We start from the raw sequence: 6836 nt of genomic DNA, 5'->3' as shown, positions 1-6836 counted from the left end.
TTTCACGCTGTTCAACATCTCCTATAAAGATTTCAAGGGAAGTTTCCTCAAGGTCGTCATGCTCGAGGCCGGTTGTCCAAGTTTTTACTTGCGGACGATGAGCCCGAGTTTCCTTTTTATTGGACTGATCGTCCAAAGAGAGTTATTTCTTGGCCGAAGTCATCCATGACGCTGGAGGAGCTGAACCTGGTCAGCCAACTGAGTCAGCTACCCGTAAAGTTATCCTCCCGCACGCTGATAGAATTCTTGAACTTTAAAAGTCTTCATACTTGAGTATTCGGTAAGTTACTTTTGACTCCCCATACCGAGCAGTCGTTTGTAACTTATCTAAGTTTCTCTTGGTTCTACATATTACTTGACAGTCATGGATAGGGGAACCAACAACACCTTTACTCGTATGGTGGCTCGTAAGCAGGCAGAGTTGAAGAAATCCGGCGACGGGTGCTCCTCCCGTGCTGTCGTTACTCCTCCGGTCACTAAATCTACTACTCCAAATCCTCAAGTCAACCTTGAGGCCTACACGCCTGCTTCCGCTCGGCTAACCCATGTCGCTTCCGCTCGAAAAGCCGATGTCACTTCCACTTGGAAAGTCCCGGAGACTATTCCCATTTCCTTCGCTCTTACCTAGAAGAAGAATAAAGATAAACAAAAAGGTTGCTCAGGAGCCTTTAGTTTCTTCGAAGTGCAGCAAGAGGGCACTTCACGAAGGTCCTCTCCTCTCTAGGCCGCTCGACCCAAGCCTATGGGTGGCCCGACATATCCATTTTGACCTTTTCTCTGAGGAAAAGGATTTTATGAAGGGGATGACCGAAGAGGAGGCTTCCAATGGCCTTTGATCTTGCTGCTCGATCAACCATGTGCATGGCCTATGCCGCTGAGAAGAAGATAGCTACCTCCACCGAGTTTCAAGCTCTTTAAGACAAATTTAATTAAGCCATGAAGTCCAACCAGGAGCTCACCCTTCGGTTGGCTGAGGTCGAGAAGATTGCAGAGGATGACAAGGTTAAGGCTAATACTTTACTTGTCGAGTCTCGCACCTCAGTGCGACTACTATAACGGTCTAATGATGACCTGAAGTTGGACCTTCTACGCTCCACCAAAAAAAACAAGGAGTTGATCACCGAGTGGGCAATCTTCTGACCGAGCGGGATTCTTTGCGCGACAAGGTGCAGAACACAGAAGATGAAAACAAGTTCTTGGCGATGAGGTCATCAACGAGCATGTCCTTAGTTTAAACAAGGCGATCGCCCAATGTATCTTACTATATCAGGTGCCGCTTGATGATCCACGCTCTAACGTCATGAAGATCATAGTCAATGGTGAGCTTATATCCCTACCAATTGTCCCTCAGGGTCCTACTTTAGTCGTTCAAGCTATTGAGCCTCAACCTTTTGAAGTTATTTAGGAGACCGATGGGGTCAATGCTTAGTAGAATAGGTCAATTTTTGCTTCTTGTATTATGGCTCGGTTTTATGCCCTTAGCTTTTAGTAATGAACTACATTTAATGAATACACAAGCTTTTGCCTTTACTTGCTTATTCATTCTTTTTCAATAACTTGAGGAAAAATGTCTCCTCCCGAGCGTGCACTCGGGAATTTAACTTATTTCGTGTTAGACGTTAGAAGTTCACTTAGAACGTTTCCTAAGTCGAGTTAGGGTGAGTTACAAGAACGTTCCTCACCGTTCATTAGACTCTAAGAGTTCCTTTAGAACGTACCCTAGGCCAAATAAACTAAGGTGAGAGTTATGAAAACGTTCCTCACCAATGGTTATACTCTAGGAGTTCACTTAGAACGTTCCCTAGGTCATAATGTTAGGGTGAGAGTTACGAGAACGTTCTTCATCGTTCGTTAGACTCTAGGAGTTCACTTAGAACGTTCCGTAGGTCTTAGTTTATTAAAGTGAGAGTTACGGAAACGTTCCTCACCAAGCGTTAGACTTTAGGAGTTGACTTAGAATGTTCCCTAGGTCTTAGTATATTAAGGTGAGACTTACGAAAACGTTCCTCGCCGAGCGTTAAACTGTAGGAGTTCACTTAGAACGTTCCCTAGGTCTTAGTTTATTAAGGTGAGAGTTATGGAAACGTTCCTCACCGAGTGTTAGACTCTAGGAGTTAACTTAGAACGTTCCCTAGGTATTTATATCAACTTACGCAACATTTGGATGGAAACTGATATTATTAATAGCCGAACGACAAATTACATCAAATTTTTAACTGAAATAAAACTTTAGGTGCGATGCATTCCATGCATTGGGAATGGCTTTTCTTGCCTGGTGTTCCAAACGGTATGCTCCGTTCTTCAAGTTTTCAATGACCTTGAAAGGACCTTCCCAATTCGTAGCCATCTTTCCATCCGTTCGATTTCTTCGAGTGTCTCCCGTCTTTCGCCACACTAGATCTCCCTCAGCCAACTGCCTTGGTTTTACCTTGGTGTTGTAGCGACAAGCCTTTCTGATAACACGCCCCTTCACGAAGCTCCCTCATAACATATTCGGCTTCCTCCAACGAGATACACTTCAACAATGTTGTTGAAAACCTCTGCTTGTAAAGGTCGCCTCCTATGAACAAGTAACGAGCAATCTTTTTTACCTCCGTCGCTCGTACCAATGAACCTTCCTTTTATCTTTTGATCAATTCTCTAATCTCCTTCCTCCAATCAGGCTGATTGGATATCCTGAAGACTGACAAACATTCAACAAAATGATTCATCATAACTTGCCTTATGACTGATGACAACTCACCTTTCTATCTACCACTAGCCAGCTTTGACAACACATCAGCCCTAGCGTTCTCCTCTCTAGGCACGTGCTTAAACTCCACCGTTTGAAATTGCTTAACCAATTCCTTGGTCTTATGATAGTAGCGTAGCAACTAGTCGTCTTTGGTTTGAAAAATCTCGTCTAGCTGCCCCACCACCAATTATGAATTTGTCTGGCAGTCAACGGAAGTTGCCCCCAAGTCTTTGGCTAGTTCAAGACCAGCATTCACTACTTCATACTCAGCTTGATTGTTGCTAATCTTGAACCGAAAGAGAATGGATTGTTCCACAAGTAAACCATTCGGACCCTCAAAAACAATTCTCGCTCCTCCACCCGTACGGTCAGAGAACTCATCTACCGAAGGCCTCAAAGGCTCTTCTCCCTGTAGAGGCAATTCAGCTGCAAAATCAGCTAAGTGTTGCCCTCGTACAAACTCGCGCGGCTCAAATCGCAATCCAAACTTGGACAGCTCCACCGACCAACCTACTATTCTTTTGACCAAATCTGGCTTTCGAAAAATCTTGACAATGGGATGGTCGATCCTCACCACTACCTGATGGCCCTGAAAATAAGGCCTCAATCGCCATGCAGCTACAACAAGAAAATCTTCTCCACTTGCTTGTATCTTGTTTTCACGTCCTGCAGCGTTTTGTCGATGCAGTAGATAAGTTTGAACTCTGGGCTCTCCTACACCACAGTCGCATTGATCGTTTCCTTCAATACCGCCAAGAAGATTTGCAAATAGTACTTTTGACCAGGTCAACCCATCACGAGCGGGCTAACTAGAATGACCTTTAACTCACTGAAGGCCTCTTCGCACTAATCATCTCAGCTGGTCTTGGCACTCTTCTTCATCACTTTCACGATCGACTTTATACGTTCTACCAGTCTCGGGATAAAACGAGAATACGAAGTTAGTCGTCCCACCAAGCGTTGTACGTCTTTAAGGTTTTAGGGGCTCCTCATTTCCAACATCAGCTTGCACTTGTCACGATTCGATTTTATCCCTCTGGTCGTCAGCATAAAACCCAGAAATTTTCCAACGGGTATCCCGAAGGTACACTTAGCTGGATTGAGCCACATTCCATACTTGCGGACCTGGCCGAACACCTCAGCGAGATCTTTCACATGATCCTCTATCGACCGGCTACACTTGACCATATCATCCACATAAACCTCCATGCACCTTCCAATTTGATGACAAAAGACTTTGTCCATTAAACACTGATATGTAGCCCCTACATTCTTCAGGCCAAACGACATTACCTCATAGCAGTAATTTGATCGCTCGGTGATAAGGGTTGTTTTGTCGCTATCAGGAGGGTACATGGGGATTTGGTTATACCCCGAATAGGAATCCAAAAAACTCAACACTTGGAACCCTGACGCCCCGTCAACCAATGCATCAATGCTTGGAAGCGGGTAAGAGTCTTTAGGGCATGCTTTGTTCAAACCTATGAAGTTCGTACACATCCTCCATTGCCCATTCGATTTCTTCACCATGACCACATTCGCAAGCCAAGTAGTATACTTGACCTCACGAATGAAGTTTGCCTCTAGGAGCTTCTTCACTTCAACATCTATTGCCGACCTCTTCTCCGATGAAAACTTCAAAGTGAGATGAGGCGTTGAAATGACTGCCCCAAAAGCACTTAGGCAAGGTCTACCTATAAACACATTGTACGGGGTGCTAGCTTCCACCAACAAAAACCTGTTCTTCAGCTCTTTAGCATCCCGCTCGATCCCGAGACACGTTCTCAAATCTACATATCCCCGGGTGTCCACTCTTTCTCCGGCAAACCCTACAATCTGCTCGTTGTAGGGTACGATCAAGTCTTCAGATAAATCCATTTGCTGGAAAGTCTTCCAGTAAAGGATGTTGACCAAACTGCCTTGATCAATCAACACTTCTCCCACATTGTACCTAGCGATGACAGCGGTTATCACCATAGGATCGTCTTGCTCAGGATCGGGAGCATGAAAATCCACATTTGTAAAGGTGATTGGTGGCATTGAGCGTTTCTTCATGTTCACTCTATGCACACTCTTTAATTCTCTCAAGCTCCTCTTCCTCACCGAGGCCGACGATCCTCCTCCAACAAAGCCTCCAAAAATTGTAGGCTTAATAGCCTATTTTGTCCCTAAGTTTGCTTATTTTTCTCAAAAAGGTAATTCGTTTGAAAAGAGTATCAACTTGATCTTCACTTAGTAAATATTGCGTCAATGGCGTCCCGTCCGTTAAAAAGAAACAAACGGCGTTAATGGATTGATGATCTGGCAGAAGATAATGGTAACGTGTCATATTTAAGGTTATATGTACAAACTATGGGCCTACAGCGTAATTAAATTCTTATTATTATTTTTTTTTTGCCATTGTAGTTTTAGTATCCAACCCTAAATTCAACTTTGGGCTTCCATGTCCAATTAGGTTCAATTGCCCAACCAGGATCACTGGTGACATCGTCAGACCACCATGACTCCTCGTTACCGCCAAGGAATGGACACTACCACTCTAACCTGAACCCTCTTCCACGACCAAGAGAAACTCAAAATCACAACAGCCACCAAGTATCTCCGTGCAAAAGCCCTCTGCATCAAATGAACCAAGAATTCCAAGAATAACCAAGACCTCAATCGAACCCTAAACCGTAGAGAAAAACAAAATCTCCACCCATTCGCAAGAACAAGGAAGAACCAAAGATTCCCAAATCAACAGTCTCGTCCCCAAATCGCGGAACCTGTACAGAAGATTCAACAAACCCAATTCGCAGACGCAAATACCAAAGGAAAACCCCAATCGTAAGAACTAGATTCCAGATCCCCAAATTCCAGATTTCATAAACCCTAGTTAGGAACAGAGCACAGGGAAAGAACAAAAGTCCTCTACAAAGTCGAATCAGAGAAGGAGAAAATGAAAATCCAAAAGGACCCCAAGATACCCCAAACGAAACCCCAAGCCAACGCCATGCACTGCCACCAAAACACCCACTAACTAAGACCTTTGCCGCTGTAGAAATGCCGGCGAACAAACCCACACGTCGTGGAGATGAGTCGCGTTTGAGTCACCGGCCTAGCCTCCCTCCCTACGAAACGAACCAGAATGGGAAGAAGAAGAAGAAAGCTACTTTACAAGATCGAAACAACAACGGAGATGAGGGACAAGAAAGGTGTCTTTCTTCTCTGCCAAAAATAAACTCAAATCGAAACGGAAAAGACGAAGGCCTACTCCTTGCCATGCTCATTGCGTGAAGAAGAACCAACCCAAACTGGGTTTGATCGAGAGAAAATAAAAACGAGCCAAGGGTTTTCAAAAACCAAAAGGTGAGAAAATAAAACCTAAATTCCCAAAACCGTGAGTCATCCATTTGAAAGTTAATTTAGATTCAATCCTATGTATCAGATTAAGATTTAGGAATTAATTCATAATTGCTAATTAAAAGTCATTAAAAGGAAAACATTAATCCAAATTAATTATAATTAAAGCAAATACTAAACACGTCACCACGCATACAACCTTAAAAATGACACGTTACTATTATCTTATGCCAGATCATCAATCCATTAACGTCGTTTGTTTCTATTTAACGAAAGGGACGACGTTGACAGAGTATTTACTAAGTGAGAACCAAGTTGACACTCTTTTCAAACGAAGGACCTTTCTGAGAAAAATAAGCAAAATTGAGAACAAAATAGGTTCACCTATGCAAATCCATGAAAATCCACATCTGTAAAGGTGATTGGTGGAATTGAGTGTTTCTTCACGTTCACTCTATACACACTCTTTAATTCTCTCAAGCTCCTCTTCCTCGCCGAGGCTGACGATCCTCCTCCAGCAAAGCCTCGAGAAATTGTATTAATATGACCGCGTAGCTATCGCTTTTGACTTTGACTTTTGTTGCGGCAGGTTGAATGACGATCGTCTCTACGATCATACCGTCCAGATCTCCCTCTTCACGACGGGCTACTTTCCACCCACTCGGTTTTGACGTACCTCCTTAAGTGCCCCGCTCTTAACAACTCTTGAATCTTGTCTCTCAGCATATTACGATGATAGAGACAGTGTTTAGTATCGTTT

This window comes from Vigna umbellata, chromosome 2, assembly GCF_029865625.1.
Source record: "Vigna umbellata cultivar VRB3 chromosome 2, Vumbellata_1.0, whole genome shotgun sequence".
NCBI lineage: Eukaryota > Viridiplantae > Streptophyta > Magnoliopsida > Fabales > Fabaceae > Vigna > Vigna umbellata.
Note: the sequence above shows the minus strand (reverse complement) of the source record.